At 31.1% G+C, this 17,326-nt stretch overlaps 1 protein-coding gene across 11 annotated transcripts in view; it reads left to right on the forward strand.

Annotated features, from left to right (window-relative positions):
- LOC109416672 (transmembrane and coiled-coil domains protein 2) overlaps positions 1 to 17,326 on the forward strand; it is a 510,917-nt gene that overhangs the window by 141,961 nt on the left and 351,630 nt on the right. The window lies entirely within an intron of this gene.

Consider the following 17,326-nt stretch of genomic DNA (forward strand, 5'->3'; position numbering starts at 1 on the left):
GGGTGGTTTCACAAACACTATATTTTCACTTCACCGACTAACAATGGATGAAAATAATTATTTCTCGCATTGGCCATATATGCATCTTGCAAAACGTATCAGTTTTGCTCTAAATGTAAAACAAATTGAAAAATTTTACTTTTTACTTCCAACCTAAACATGATTTGAAAAAAAAACAATGCGCACGCCCCTTGTGCTGCTGTCACTTCACCCAACTAGCGAATCGAATTTGTTGGTTGGGTGGAGGTTGTGGCTCAACGAGCGGGTTCCGACTGTACTCAAAATAACTGGGACAGGTAAAATTTTCACTTTTCAAAAAATGTTCAACTCGCTGTAACTTTTCGAAAAGGGCATCAAATATTCTCAAATATTTACTGTAAGCTCATCAACTAGTTGTGTATCAGTGGTCAAAATTTGGAAAAGATCGGGCCATTCTACACGAAGTTATAAAGATTCTAGAAAAAGGTATAATTATTCGATAGCCAACTTTGAGCTGTTATATCTCCAAATTCAATGAACCGAATGAAATGAAATGTTGATCATTTATGACTTATATAATGAACTTTGAAAAACAGTTGACTTAATTTGAAATTATTGATAAGAAAAAAAGTTATGGCGATTTCATTTATTCCATGTTTTTTCAGTAAATTTATCTATTTTTCATATGCATCCCATTACCTTTTCAATTTAATGAAGGCTATTTGGTTGCTTTTCTTAAAAACATAAATATATTCAATTCGATTAGAGGGAATTTAAATGAACTATAATTACTATCTCGAATTTTGAAACGATGATGAAGTTTTGGATAAATTGGTGTTATATTAGAAAAATAATCTAATCCAAATAATTTTCTTTCGTGTGAAGAATTTTAAGTTCAGTCAAATGTTTTTAATAGCTCATGTCATAAATGATCAAAATTTCATTGCATCTGGATCATTGAATCCGGAGATATAACAGCTCAAAATTGGCTATCGGATAATTATACCTTTTTCTAGAACCTTAATAACTTCGTGTAGAATGGCCCGATCTTTTCCAAATTTTGACCACTGATACACAGCTAGTTGGTGAACTTACAGTTAAAATTTGAGAATATTTGAAGGCCTATTCGAAAAGTTTCAGCGATTTGAACATTTTTTGAAAAGTGAAAATTTTGCCTGTCCCAGTTATTTTGAGTATCCCCTGTATGCTTCGTGCGGTGTTAAGTTTTGCTTCGTGCTAAGGAAATATATGTTTCGTACACTTGAAAGTCAGGCGTCGTACAATGTGTTGTTTTCTACGTGAGCTGATGAGAGGCTTCGTGCAAGTTTGGGAGATGCTTCGTGCAATTATAAGATAAGCTTCGTGCAACGTAAATATATGCTTCGGGCAATGGTGAGCCGTGCTTCGTGCAATATTTTGTTTTCTTCGTGAGCTGATGAGAGTTGCTTCGTGCAAGGTTAAGAGATGCTTTGTGTAATAATGAGTCAAGCTTCGTGCAAGGTGAATATATGCTTCGTGCAAATGATGAGCCATACTTCGTGCGATATGTCGTTTTCTTCGTGAATTCAATGTGGGTAGCTTTGTGCAAGGTGATGAGATGCTATTTGCAATGTGTCAAGCTTCGTGCACTGTTAAGAGTTGTTTCGTTCGAGATAAATACAGTAGACGTTCGCTCGGTGCAAACGCTTTAACTGCAATGCTATTTAACTGCAAGTCCGCTAAATGCAACAATTTTGCAGTTATCGCACCGCTATCCGTCAAAATGAAATTACAACAGTGATGCGATGTTTTTTGCATGCACTTTTGTTGCAATGCGATGTTTTTCGTATGCACATTGGTTGAATTCTGCAGCAACTGACAGTTATGTGACGTCTGTCAGTTGTTGCAGTTATCGAATTTCATTCGGTAAGTGAAACGTAAACATGTTGCACTTATCGAACGTCTACTGTATATGCTTCGTTAAATGGTGAGTCGAGTCATGCTTCGTGTAAAGGATGCTTCAGTAAATGATCGAGGTGGCTTCCCAGTACGGAGGGTTAGCCTAACATTAGCCTAATGTGAGACTAACTGGCCAGCATGTTAGGCTAACTTTTTGTCTCACTTTTGGCTAATGTTAGTCTAAAATTAGACAGATATGACACACTTTTGTTAGACATGTTGCAAATTCGAAACATGTTTGTTAGTCTAACATTAGACTAACGTTAGACATGTTTTAGTATGGGCTGTTAGACGAATGTTAGGCATAGATTTTATGCTGCTTGTTTTCATTCCAGCTGTCATCCGAGCAAGAAGTGTGATTGTAGTAGTGAACTTTTATCGGCGTTCACTACTACTAAAGACACTATATGCAAAGACACGAAATGTTCCAATTGGAATTCCAAATTTGCTGTCAATGTTATTCCAATCGAGCAGGAGACCTGTCAAACGCGCTTTAAAAGCATTGCTCGACAGCATCATCGTCATGACGCGACAATCATCATCAACAGCAACAATCATCAGATTTCGTGTCTTTAGCATACAGTGTCTTTAACTACTACAACCACACTTGTGCCTCGAATGAAAGCTGGGCGAAACATATTTAACCGTTATGTGTCCGACAAACTTTTTGCTTTTTTCTACACCGTGTATTTTAAATGGGTGCTGGGTACCCGGGTACCCTGTCGGCCACATAAGGGTTAATAAAAAAAATCGGAGCATGATTTAATTTTAATTTTGTATTTTATTTCAATTTAAATAAATTTAAATTTTAATTTTGATTTCAATTTTAATTTTGATTTCAATTTTAATTTTAATTTTAGTTTTAATTTTTATTTTTATTTTTATTTTTATTTTTATTTTTATTTTTATTTTTATTTTTATTTTTATTTTTATTTTTATTTTAATTTTAACTGTAATTTTAATTCTGATTTCAATTTTAATTTTAATTTTAATTTGATTTTAATTTTAATTTTAATTTTAATTTAAATTTCAATTAAAAGTTTAAAATTAATTTCAAACAAATTAAATTAAAATGAAATTAAAATTTATTTAAAATTAAATTAAAATTAAATTAAAATAAATTAAAATTAAATTAAAATTAAATTAAAATTAAATTAAAATTAAATTAAAATTAAATTAAAATTAAATTAAAATTAAATTAAAATTAAATTAAAATTAAATTAAAATTAAATTAAAATTAAATTAAAATTAAATTAAAATTAAATTAAAATTAAATTAAAATTAAATTAAAATTAAATTAAAATTAAATTAAAATTAAATTAAAATTAAATTAAAATTAAATTAAAATTAAATTAAAATTAAATTAAAATTAAATTAAAATTAAATTAAAATTAAATTAAAATTAAATTAAAATTAAATTAAAATTAAATTAAAATTAAATTAAAATTAAATTAAAATTAAATTAAAATTAAATTAAAATTAAATTAAAATTAAATTAAAATTAAATTAAAATTAAATTAAAATTAAATTAAAATTAAATTAAAATTAAATTAAAATTAAATTAAAATTAAATTAAAATTAAATTAAAATTAAATTAAAATTAAATTAAAATTAAATTAAAATTAAATTAAAATTAAATTAAAATTAAATTAAAATTAAATTAAAATTAAATTAAAATTAAATTAAAATTAAATTAAAATTAAATCAAAATTAAATTAAAATTAAATTAAAATTAAATTAAAATTAAATTAAAATTAAATTAAAATTAAATTAAAATTAAATTAAAATTAAATTAAAATTAAATTAAAATTAAATTAAAATTAAATTAAAATTAAATTAAAATTAAATTAAAATTAAATTAAAATTAAATTAAAATTAAATTAAAATTAAATTAAAATTAAATTAAAATTAAATTAAAATTAAATTAAAATCAAATTAAAATTAAATTAAAATTAAATTAAAATTAAATTAAAATTAAATTAAAATTAAATTAAAATTAAATTAAAATTAAATTAAAATTAAATTAAAATTAAATTAAAATTAAATTAAAATTAAATTAAAATTAAATTAAAATTAAATTAAAATTAAATTAAAATTAAATTAAAATTAAATTAAAATTAAATTAAAATTAAATTAAAATTAAATTAAAATTAAATTAAAATTAAATTAAAATTAAAATAAAATTAAATTAAAATTAAATTAAAATTAAATTAAAATTAAATTAAAATTAAATTAAAATTAAATTAAAATTAAATTAAAATTAAATTAAAATTAAATTAAAATTAAATTAAAATTAAATTAAAATTAAATTAAAATTAAATTAAAATTAAATTAAAATTAAATTAAAATTAAATTAAAATTAAATTAAAATTAAATTAAAATTAAATTAAAATTAAATTAAAATTAAATTAAAATTAAATTAAAATTAAATTAAAATTAAATTAAAATTAAACTAAAATTAAATTAAAATTAAATTAAAATTAAATTAAAATTAAATTAAAATTAAATTAAAATTAAATTAAAATTAAATTAAAATTAAATTAAAATTAAATTAAAATTAAATTAAAATTAAATTAAAATTAAATTAAAATTAAATTAAAATTAAATTAAAATTAAATTAAAATTAAATTAAAATTAAATTAAAATTAAATTAAAATTAAATTAAAATTAAATTAAAATTAAATTAAAATTAAATTAAAATTAAATTAAAATTAAATTAAAATTAAATTAAAATTAAATTAAAATTAAATTAAAATTAAATTAAAATTAAATTAAAATTAAATTAAAATTAAATTAAAATTAAATTAAAATTAAATTAAAATTAAATTAAAATTAAATTAAAATTAAATTAAAATTAAATTAAAATTAAATTAAAATTAAATTAAAATTAAATTAAAATTAAATTAAAATTAAATTAAAATTAAATTAAAATTAAATTAAAATTAAATTAAAATTAAATTAAAATTAAATTAAAATTAATGTCGTGGAAATCTTCGTCACGACGAGGTTAGAAAAAACTCAACACGTCTTTTAGCGTAGTTCAACTAGCTGTAAAGCTGTAATTCAAATTTAAGTTATTCATTCAATTTACAAATTCAATTCAAACTTACATTGTAGTGTCGGATAATAATACAATTAGTAATAAGTGAAAATATTCTAATAAAGATTTACGCTTGACCACCTCGCACATTGGATTTTAACTTTTTATCAACAAATTCACCCTGGTTGGATCTGTCAATTTTCCATCGTAGAGGCGCATGGTTGATCTGCACGGTTGTCGTCTTTAGAGGTGATCGGACCGCCATCTATCGCCTCAACAATCCCCGGCACGTGAGACTGGGTAGGGTTACTTCCGGATACAGTCTCATCCTTAACTGTTACGTCGATAACAGCGAGTTTTGCGGTCGCTCGTCTGAACACTCCAAACATCGTGTCTACTTTTGCTTGTCTAGATACACCGTCTCTGCCTGGAATAACTTCGATGACTTTGCCTCGCACCCAGCTATTGCGCTTCAGCTCATCAGCTAGAAATACTAGATCTCCAACCTCTATTGGCTTAGTATCTTTAAACCATTTCGTGCGCCTGGCTATGGTTGGTAAGTATTCCCGTAGCCACCGTTGCCAGAAACCATCTAGCATACGTCTAGCCAGGTCCCAGCTACTGCGAAGGCAAGCTCCCGAAACCACTGGCTCCTTAGGCGGTTGCCTAACTCCATTGGAATCACCAAGTAAAAAATGGTTAGGAGTGAGGGCTTCTTGGTTTGGAAAATCTAGGGGAATGTATGTCAATGGCCTGCTATTTATCATTCCCTCTATTTCTAGGATGACGGTCTCGAATGTTTCATCGTCTGGTAGGTGAGGCATGGAAACGAATGACGCTAGGGCAGTTTTGATCGATCGTACCAATCGTTCCCACACTCCTCCCATGTGAGGTGCGGCTGGCGGGTGGAACTTCCATCTAGTGTTGGTGTTAGTAAAGGACTCAGCGCAGTCATTGTGTATTGTCTGAAGCTGAGCCTGTAACTCATTCGCAGCGCCACGGAAGTTGGTTCCGTTGTCTGAGTACACTTCAGCCGGTGCCCCTCTTCTGGCAATGAAGCGCCGGAAACACATTTTGCAAGAGACAGATGAGAGGCTGTGAGCCACTTCCAAATGAATCGCTCGGGTCGAGAGACAAGTGAATACCGCGATCCACCGCTTTGCTTGGCTGCGGCCCACCTTGACGTACATGGGGCCACAATAATCTAGCCCGATACACGTAAATGGGCGTTGAAATGCTTCCAGTCTTGCCCGGGGTAGTGGGCCCATCTTTGGAGGACTTGGTGTTGCGGTATGTACTCTGCACCACTGACATCTGGAGCTAACCTTCTTCACTAGATTCCTCAGACCCGCCACGTAGATCTTTTGCCTGAGCTCGTTGACAACAGATTCTCGATTCTGGTGGTTGAATTTGCGATGATAATAATCTACAAAGAGAATGGTTACTGGATGGTTCGCAGCTAGTATCACGGGATACTTAGCTTCGGTCGGCACGTTGGGGGCGGTGCCGATACGACCATCCATTCGAATAACACCATCTTTGTCGACCATAGGAGATAACTTGTACAATACGCTCGATATCGACACCGCCCCCGAAGGCTTTTGATTATGATGACTCTGCAGCACGGCAACCTCATTTGGATACGCTTCGGACTGGACCATTTTCCACAGCGCAATTTCGGACTTCAGCAGAAACTCTTGATCAATCGACAGCTTGGTTGACTCTGAATGTTTCCTCGACTGGCTTGCAAATTTGAACACGTAGGCGAGGGTCCGTAACAATCTTTCCCACTTCGAAAATCGGCGTACGTCGATGATTTCCTCCTCAGGAGTCTGAAGACGGTGTGTGTGCACCGATCGTAGTTCAGTTACTATCTCCACTCCTTTCCATGATTGTTTTGGCCAAAATTCTTCAGCTCGGCATAAGAACGCGGGACCTTGAAACCATCTACTTTGTGGATCAAAACACGGCCCGTGTCCCCATTTGGTGGCTTCGTCGGCAACATTTTCCGATGACGGGACGTATCTCCATTCGTACGGTTCGGTTTTTTCCAATATTTCCCCGATCCGAAATGCTAATACCGCAGCTTGTAATTCCAGCCTGGGTATGGACATAACCTTTACAGGAGCAACCTTTGATTTACCTCCCATCAAGGAGCATTTTGGTTTTCCATCGTCGATGTATCGTAGGTATACGACACAAGCAAACGCAGTATCGCTTGCGTCCATAAAAGCATGTAGTTGCAAGGATTGGCATTGTCCGAGGGCCGCTGCACCAAAGTACGCTCTCGGAATTTTTACCTCAGGCAATTTCGGGAAGAAGACAATCCATCGTTTCCAATCACTATAGCTGCTGTCGTCAATCTGATCATCCCACTCACATTTGTAACGCCAAAGTGCTTGTATGATCATCTTTCCGTGAATAACGAAGGCTGCCAGAAACCCAAGAGGGTCATACAAACTCATCACTACGCGCAGGACTTGCCTTTTAGTGGGCCGAATGCTACCATCTAATAAGGCTGGTGGTAACATCGGAGCAGAAAATGTAAATTTATCTACGTGTGGTAGCCAACGCAATCCCAGAATTGATTGGACGTCCTCGTTGTTATCGGGTCCCCATTCCTTTATGGATGCCGCTTCGGATTCTCCTAAACGGGCTCTGACCTCCGCCGAGTTCGAGACAAAGTTGCGGATTTCGAATCCTCCTTGCCGATGAACAAACTTCACGTCTTCGGCGAGCTGAACGACTTCTTCAATTGTGTCCCGACTGTCTAAAAAATCGTCCACGTAGTGTCCCTTTATAATTGCTTCCACAGCGTTTGGATATTCAGCTTGGTAGTCCATGGCATTAAGGTTTTTAATATAGTGTGCTGAACATGGAGAACAGGCGGAACCGAATGTGGCTGAGCACATGACGAATATTGTCGGTTCTTCATTGGGCTCTTCTCTGTACAGGAAAAGCTGGGCTAATTGGTCTTCAGGTCGAATCTTGAATCGATGATACATCTCTTTGATGTCTCCGGCGATTGCATATCTTCGGCTGCGAAAGCGATACATAACTTCTGGTAGTGGAGTTAATAGATCAGGGCCCTTAAGTACCATCGTGTTGAAAGACGTTCCGCGTACCTCAGCAGCAGCGTCCCAAATAAGCCGCAGTTTGTCGGGCTTCTTGGGGTTTATAACGAGTCCTAGAGGAAGAAACCATATTTTGTCTTGATCAGCTTCTGCTAGTTCCTCAGCCGTTGCACGTCTCGCATATCCTTTTTCCAAATAGCTGCTGATTTGTTCAGCGACTCGGGTTGCCAGCTTCGCATCTTTGTTGATTTTCCTTTCAAGGCTTCTCCAGCGATTTAGAGCCATAGGATAATTGTTAGGAAAACATACGTTGTCATGCTTCCACAAAATACCCGTTTCGAACCCACCTGGAATACGGCGTGTCGTAGAAGACAATAAGGATCGGGCTCTTTTGTCTTCCACAGACTCCAAGGGAACGTTTGTTGACGTAATTCCCAGACTATCCATGAGGAAGTATTGCTTCACTAAATCGTGAAGTTCTTGGTCTTTGGTTGTTCGTTTTACATGGAATGCACGATGAGCTAACTCGATCTGGAATGAAGTTTGGCCGCCGTAAATACACCAGCCGAGCCTCGTCTTGGTGGCAATGGGGTGACCACGAGGTCCTTCCCGAACTTTGAGGGGGGCTGCCAAGTACAAATTTTCTAGTCCGATCAGCAGTAACGGTCGAGCATTTTCATAGTCTTCGACTGGTAATCCGTGGAGATGCGGATAGGCTTCGACGAGTTCCCGTAGTTTAATCGATTGCACCGGTAGTTCTAATTTTTCAACTGTACGAGCGTTGATCAGCTCATGATGCTTAGCCTTGCCTCTGCCAGAAATGGCTAGATTCATTACACGAGACCCGCTTTCGACTCGTGTTACATCTCCCGTCCACCGTAAATGTAGCGGATCCGAAATTCCCTTCAGACCCAGTTGATCTGCCAGTGACCTTTCTATCATTGTAACTTCAGAACCTTCATCCAACAAGGCATAGGTGTGCACTGGGTCTGATATCCCGTAGACCGTCACAGGAATAATACGATAGATCACTTTATGACCGACGCTGTGGTGGTTTTGTGAGCTGCTTATGGTGGGCCTCAGATTGTTCGAGGGGTAGTGCAGTAAAGGATGATGACGAATTCTACATCCTGATACGGAGCATTCTTTAGGGCGCCGACAAGGCCATGGTGCATGGTTCTTCAAGCAGGATCTACATAGATCATGTAGTCGTACAGCTTTCCATCTCTCATCGGGAGAAAATCTATCAAATTTGACACATTGTTCCACCATATGTCCAGATTTGTCACATATTACACATTGTTTCGCGTTCGGACGTTGAATGTCTTTAGTTTCATCCAAATCCTCAGAATCATGGTGGTAGTAACCTTTGGTGGGTTGTCCACTGCTACGCGTTCTTGCTTCTTCGGCTTTACTAGAGCTGGATATACCTGGACAATACACAGTTACTTCGCTTGCCTTCCTCATAATATCCGCCATGAAATCGCCAAATGTGCCCAGATCCATTACTCCTGCTGCATCTTTGTAATCAACCCACTTTAATTTGATGTCCGCGGGTAACTTTCCCACCAGCTCTTGGAGAAGAGAAGGATTGGAGAGGTGATCTTCTTGACCAGCTGCCACTAGGTGGTCACAATAATTTTGGACGGCCATGCAGTAATTGATCAGCGAGTCAAGCCTGCCTTCTTTCGGTGACGGTGTGTTTCTGATCTTGCAAAGGAGAGAATTGATCAAAACGTCGGGTCTGCCATACAGCATCCTCAATGTTTCTATCACACGTGGAACCGCATTAGGTAACAACAATCTGCTTTTCACCGCCTCGAGTGCGGGGCCTTTTAGGCTACGCTGGAGACGAATCAAATTCTCTGCGTTTGAAAACCCACACTCTCTAGTTCCCATTTCAAAGCAGCTAATAAACACAGGCCAGTCGTCTGGCTGGCCAGAGAAACTGGGAAGATCTCTTGTTAACACTTGGCGAGCTGCTAGCTGAGCGTTCGATAGGATGGAAATTTGAGGTTGCAGGTCCGAGATTTCTTGCATTGCTGTTCTTGGATGTGGTCGACTTTGGTTGTCACTTGTCAAGGGGATCTGTACATCGTTTCCAGAGTCTTGTGGGCGGCGATCTGAGAGGCTGAATCTTGTGAACCGTGCAGCTGTCCCACCGGATGGTGGAAGATTCAAAGGCATTTCGGCGGGTTTCAGGAATGGCAATCGATCCTGATACGTCGGCTCAGAACGTGAACTGCGTTGCGGAATCCGAACTACGGCTACATCGCCTTGCTTTATCTCAGGTTGATACGGCTTCTCAGCTAAGGGAGTCGAATTGTGTAATGGTAGCAGGTTTTGAATGTCGTCCTTTCGCTGGCTCTGTTTCGGGATAGCTCCGGTTTCCTTTTCGGGTTGCTTCATCGAAGAGGGATTGGGTACGTCTTCATCCGGAACTAAGTTGAGGTTACATGTATCAACCCATAGCCGGGCTCGAGCAGCACCGTTTACGCTGACTGATCTCTTCTCGCTGACGGATTCATCCAGTTGAGCGTTCAAAATTTCGTATTTTCTTTGAAGATACAGGTCCTCCAGCTTCTTCAGAGCCTCCGCACGTTGTTTTTCATCTTCCAGCCGTTTTTCTTCCAGTGCTTGCTCTTTTTCCTGGTTCTTGCGTTCCTCCTCCAGGCGTTGTCGCTGCAATTCTGCCTCCTTCTCACGTTGCGCTTTTTCTTGCTGCAGGCGAGCCCGACTCAAAGCAGCTTCCTGCTCCTTACGTCTGCTTTCTGCTTCAATACGCTCCATGTCCAAACGTTTTTGCTCATCTAAGCGCTGAAGTTCCAAAGCGGCTCTTGCGGCCCGCACTGACGACGTCGTAGAGTGGCGAGATAACTGGTCGTCCCCGATGTTGGTAACCGAAATGTCATATATTCCTCGTATACAGCTGGGACAGCTCCAGTCACGATCGGCAACGGATTCGCCGACATTGACACATCGGAAATGATACCATAAATTACACCGATCGCAGGCAACCATGGTATCGGTATCCGGCTCTTTACACAGCGTACAGCCGGTTTTGGTATTAGCTCCTCGATTATCTCGGTTTTGTGGCATCTTTCTAGCCCCTTGATGAACCGGTTCGGAATACAATCTTTACAGAATGTCGTGGAAATCTTCGTCACGACGAGGTTAGAAAAAACTCAACACGTCTTTTAGCGTAGTTCAACTAGCTGTAAAGCTGTAATTCAAATTTAAGTTATTCATTCAATTTACAAATTCAATTCAAACTTACATTGTAGTGTCGGATAATAATACAATTAGTAATAAGTGAAAATATTCTAATAAAGATTTACGCTTGACCACCTCGCACATTGGATTTTAACTTTTTATCAACAAATTCACCCTGGTTGGATCTGTCAATTTTCCATCGTAGAGGCGCATGGTTGATCTGCACGGTTGTCGTCTTTAGAGGTGATCGGACCGCCATCTATCGCCTCAACAATTAAATTAAAATTAAATTAAAATTAAATTAAAATTAAATTAAAATTAAATTAAAATTAAATTAAAATTAAATTAAAATTAAATTAAAATTAAATTAAAATTAAATTAAAATTAAATTAAAATTAAATTAAAATTAAATTAAAATTAAATTAAAATTAAATTAAAATTAAATTAAAATTAAATTAAAATTAAATTAAAATTAAATTAAAATTAAATTAAAATTAAATTAAAATTAAATTAAAATTAAATTAAAATTAAATTAAAATTAAATTAAAATTAAATTAAAATTAAATTAAAATTAAATTAAAATTAAATTAAAATTAAATTAAAATTAAATTAAAATTAAATTAAAATTAAATTAAAATTAAATTAAAATTAAATTAAAATTAAATTAAAATTAAATTAAAATTAAATTAAAATTAAATTAAAATTAAATTAAAATTAAATTAAAATTAAATTAAAATTAAATTAAAATTAAATTAAAATTAAATTAAAATTAAATTAAAATTAAATTAAAATTAAATTAAAATTAAATTAAAATTAAATTAAAATTAAATTAAAATTAAATTAAAATTAAATTAAAATTAAATTAAAATTAAATTAAAATTAAATTAAAATTAAATTAAAATTAAATTAAAATTAAATTAAAATTAAATTAAAATTAAATTAAAATTAAATTAAAATTAAATTAAAATTAAATTAAAATTAAATTAAAATTAAATTAAAATTAAATTAAAACTAAATTAAAATTAAATTAAAATTAAATTAAAATTAAATTAAAATTAAATTAAAATTAAATTAAAATTAAATTAAAATTAAATTAAAATTAAATTAAAATTAAATTAAAATTAAATTAAAATTAAATTAAAATTAAATTAAAATTAAATTAAAATTAAATTAAAATTAAATTAAAATTAAATTAAAATTAAATTAAAATTAAATTAAAATTAAATTAAAATTAAATTAAAATTAAATTAAAATTAAATTAAAATTAAATTAAAATTAAATTAAAATTAAATTAAAATTAAATTAAAATTAAATTAAAATTAAATTAAAATTAAATTAAAATTAAATTAAAATTAAATTAAAATTAAATTAAAATTAAATTAAAATTAAATTAAAATTAAATTAAAATTAAATTAAAATTAAATTAAAATTAAATTAAAATTAAATTAAAATTAAATTAAAATTAAATTAAAATTAAATTAAAATTAAATTAAAATTAAATTAAAATTAAATTAAAATTAAATTAAAATTAAATTAAAATTAAATTAAAATTAAATTAAAATTAAATTAAAATTAAATTAAAATTAAATTAAAATTAAATTAAAATTAAATTAAAATTAAATTAAAATTAAATTAAAATTAAATTAAAATTAAATTAAAATTAAATTAAAATTAAATTAAAATTAAATTAAAATTAAATTAAAATTAAATTAAAATTAAATTAAAATTAAATTAAAATTAAATTAAAATTAAATTAAAATTAAATTAAAATTAAATTAAAATTAAATTAAAATTAAATTAAAATTAAATTAAAATTAAATTAAAATTAAATTAAAATTAAATTAAAATTAAATTAAAATTAAATTAAAATTAAATTAAAATTAAATTAAAATTAAATTAAAATTAAATTAAAATTAAATTAAAATTAAATTAAAATTAAATTAAAATTAAATTAAAATTAAATTAAAATTAAATTAAAATTAAATTAAAATTAAATTAAAATTAAATTAAAATTAAATTAAAATTAAATTAAAATTAAATTAAAATTAAATTAAAATTAAATTAAAATTAAATTAAAATTAAATTAAAATTAAATTAAAATTAAATTAAAATTAAATTAAAATTAAATTAAAATTAAATTAAAATTAAATTAAAATTAAATTAAAATTAAATTAAAATTAAATTAAAATTAAATTAAAATTAAATTAAAATTAAATTAAAATTAAATTAAAATTAAATTAAAATTAAATTAAAATTAAATTAAAATTAAATTAAAATTAAATTAAAATTAAATTAAAATTAAATTAAAATTAAATTAAAATTAAATTAAAATTAAATTAAAATTAAATTAAAATTAAATTAAAATTAAATTAAAATTAAATTAAAATTAAATTAAAATTAAATTAAAATTAAATTAAAATTAAATTAAAATTAAATTAAAATTAAATTAAAATTAAATTAAAATTAAATTAAAATTAAATTAAAATTAAATTAAAATTAAATTAAAATTAAATTAAAATTAAATTAAAATTAAATTAAAATTAAATTAAAATTAAATTAAAATTAAATTAAAATTAAATTAAAATTAAATTAAAATTAAATTAAAATTAAATTAAAATTAAATTAAAATTAAATTAAAATTAAATTAAAATTAAATTAAAATTAAATTAAAATTAAATTAAAATTAAATTAAAATTAAATTAAAATTAAATTAAAATTAAATTAAAATTAAATTAAAATTAAATTAAAATTAAATTAAAATTAAATTAAAATTAAATTAAAATTAAATTAAAATTAAATTAAAATTAAATTAAAATTAAATTAAAATTAAATTAAAATTAAATTAAAATTAAATTAAAATTAAATTAAAATTAAATTAAAATTAAATTAAAATTAAATTAAAATTAAATTAAAATTAAATTAAAATTAAATTAAAATTAAATTAAAATTAAATTAAAATTAAATTAAAATTAAATTAAAATTAAATTAAAATTAAATTAAAATTAAATTAAAATTAAATTAAAATTAAATTAAAATTAAATTAAAATTAAATTAAAATTAAATTAAAATTAAATTAAAATTAAATTAAAATTAAATTAAAATTAAATTAAAATTAAATTAAAATTAAATTAAAATTAAATTAAAATTAAATTAAAATTAAATTAAAATTAAATTAAAATTAAATTAAAATTAAATTAAAATTAAATTAAAATTAAATTAAAATTAAATTAAAATTAAATTAAAATTAAATTAAAATTAAATTAAAATTAAATTAAAATTAAATTAAAATTAAATTAAGTAGTCTTCTCTACGTTGCAATCCCAATTTACGGCAGAGTCCTCTGAAAGCGGCCGTACTAACCGTACTAACTGGATGGCAATTACTCCACGCTGAACAAGGTCACGTACAAAATGAAACTTTGTGTCCACGTGCTTTAGCCGACTGTAATCCTTGGAGTCCTCAGCTATACGGATTGTAGACTGGTTGTCCTCAAACACAGGTATTGCTTGCTCAATTGGTCTCCCAAGATCGCTCACCAATCGTTTCATCCATACAACGTGGCAGATGGCCACACAGAGCGCTGCTAGTTCGGCTTCGTTTGACGATAGCGCAACGGTTTGTTGCTTACGGGTCATCCAGCTAACGGTGCACCCATGTATCTTGCATACACATCCGCTAACCGATCGCCTATCTATATTGCTATTCGCCCAATCCGCATCGGAAAACACTTCTAACAAAGAAGCATCCTCCTGCTTTCGATAAACCAGCCCAACATCCAGCGTCCCTTTTACATACCTCAGGATCTGCTTCAAGTAGTTCCAGTGCTCGTCGCTATGGCACGCTTGAAACTGGCTGAAAAAGTTGATGGCCGCCGACAGGTCCGGTCTAGTAGTGAGTGACGCGTACATAAGACAGCCGACGAGTTCACGGTACGGCTTATCGGTCCTGTCCTTCTCGTTCGCTTTTCCTAGTTTCAGCCGATTCTCCATCGGCGTCGACCTCGGCTTGCACTCGCTCATGTCGAAGCGTTTGAGTAATCCTTCCAGGTAGTCCCGCTGGCTAATTCTTAGCACGCCTTTCTTGAAGTCACGCTCGATGTTCATGCCCAAGAACTGCCTCACCTCTCCGGTGTCCGTCATCTCGAACTGCTCCGAAAGTTTTCGCTTGACTTCATGAAGAACCTTCAACGATGGACTTGCAATCAAAACGTCGTCAACATACAGCACCAGGATCACTTGCTCCTTGCCGGATCCAAGCGTGTAAAGGCACTGGTCATTACTGCTACGCACGAAGCCCAACTTCTCCACGAAACGATGGAATTTGTCGTTCCATGCTCGCGAAGCTTGCTTCAGCCCATAGAGGGCTCGATTAAGCCGGCACACCAATCCGCTCCCCTGCTCAAATCCGTCGGGTTGAGTCATAAAGATCTCCTCTGACAATTCACCGTTAAGGAACGCGGTTTTTACGTCCATCTGGTGGATGTGCATACCGCTCTGATTCGCCAACGCCAGCACTGCCCGCAAGGTGTCCATCTTCGTTACAGGAGAGTACGTTTCGGAATAATCAAAACCTCGCTTCTGGCTGAAGCCTCTCGCCACCAACCTGGCTTTGTATTTCTCTGGTCTGCCTGCTTCGCCACGCTTGATCCGGAACACCCACTTGCACGACACCACTGAACGACCTTCCGGTTTCTTCACAAGTGTCCAGGTATTATTCCGCTTCAGTGAACTCATCTCATCTTCAATCGCTGCCTTCCATTCCTTCCAATCATCTCGGTTCTGCAGCTCAGCGATCGTTCCTGGAATCTCGTCCACATAATTCACTGCACTCAAGGTGAAACTTGCGTATTCCATCTCGAAATCTCGATGCCATGCCGGCGCCGACCGGTTCCGCTGTGGTCTCCCACCGGCGGCTCCTTCTTCTTCTTGCTCCACCGGTCCTTCTTCTTTCTTTTATTCATTTATTCATTATTACTGTCAACAGGTAAAATACACACCCCAATGACAAATACTTAATATTTAACTACTTAAAACTAACATAAAATCTTCTTAAATCTACTCTTATTAACTGCACGGGAAACATGAAAATCAAAAACCTCATAACATCTATTGAAAACACTACACATACTTTGAAACGGTTCGTTAACAGCATAGTTGGTTCTAGAGTAATTCAAACTTAAAAATGAGTGCGACCGTAGATTACGTCTGCGAGTATTTATTTTAATTTTCCCAAGTAACTCAGGACAGTCGATATTATTCTGCAAGAGATCACCGATAAAACATGATTTGGCAACATTTCTCCTTGCTTGAAGAAGTTCCAGGTTAATGAGCCGACAACGGTCTTCATAGCTGGGCAAGTTAAAAGGATCTCTCCAGTAAAGAAATCGGAGGGCGAATCGAACGAATTTGCGCTGTATTCCTTCGATTCGTTGGATATCAGTCATGTAGTACGGTGCCCAAACTACAGAAGAGTATTCTAAAATAGGACGAACCAATGAGCAATACAATGCTTTCAAGCAATAAACATCCTTGAATTTTTTTGCGAAGCGAAAAATGAACCCTAATTGAGAGGAAGCCTTGGACACAATATACGACACGTGATGTTTGAAGGACAGTTTGCTGTCTAGCATAACTCCCAAATCTTTAACTGTAGTCGCACGCTTTAAGCTAGTATTATCTAAGTGGTAGTTGTGTTGATACGGCAAATGCTTTCGACCAAAAGAAATAACCGAACATTTCGAAGCATTCAATAGCATCCGATTACGATGGCACCAATCAGCAAAAGTCTGAAGTTCCTGCTGCAGGAAAGATGCATCATTTGGAGTTTTAATAACCTGGTAAAGCTTCAGATCATCAGCGTACGATAATGTTAAACATTTCAGGATAAAATTGACATCGTTCATGTACATCAAAAACAATAACGGTCTAAGATGGCTTCCTTGTGGGACACCAGAAGTGACCAAAAATGGCAGTGATACATGATCACCAATTTTAACTGACATACTACGACCAGTCAGATAAGAGCGAAGCCAGTTGAGTGAATTGCCATCGAAACCCAATTTTTCAAATTTGGCAACGGCAAT

The sequence above is a fragment of the Aedes albopictus genome, chromosome 2 (assembly GCF_035046485.1).
Source record: "Aedes albopictus strain Foshan chromosome 2, AalbF5, whole genome shotgun sequence".
Lineage (NCBI taxonomy): Eukaryota > Metazoa > Arthropoda > Insecta > Diptera > Culicidae > Aedes > Aedes albopictus.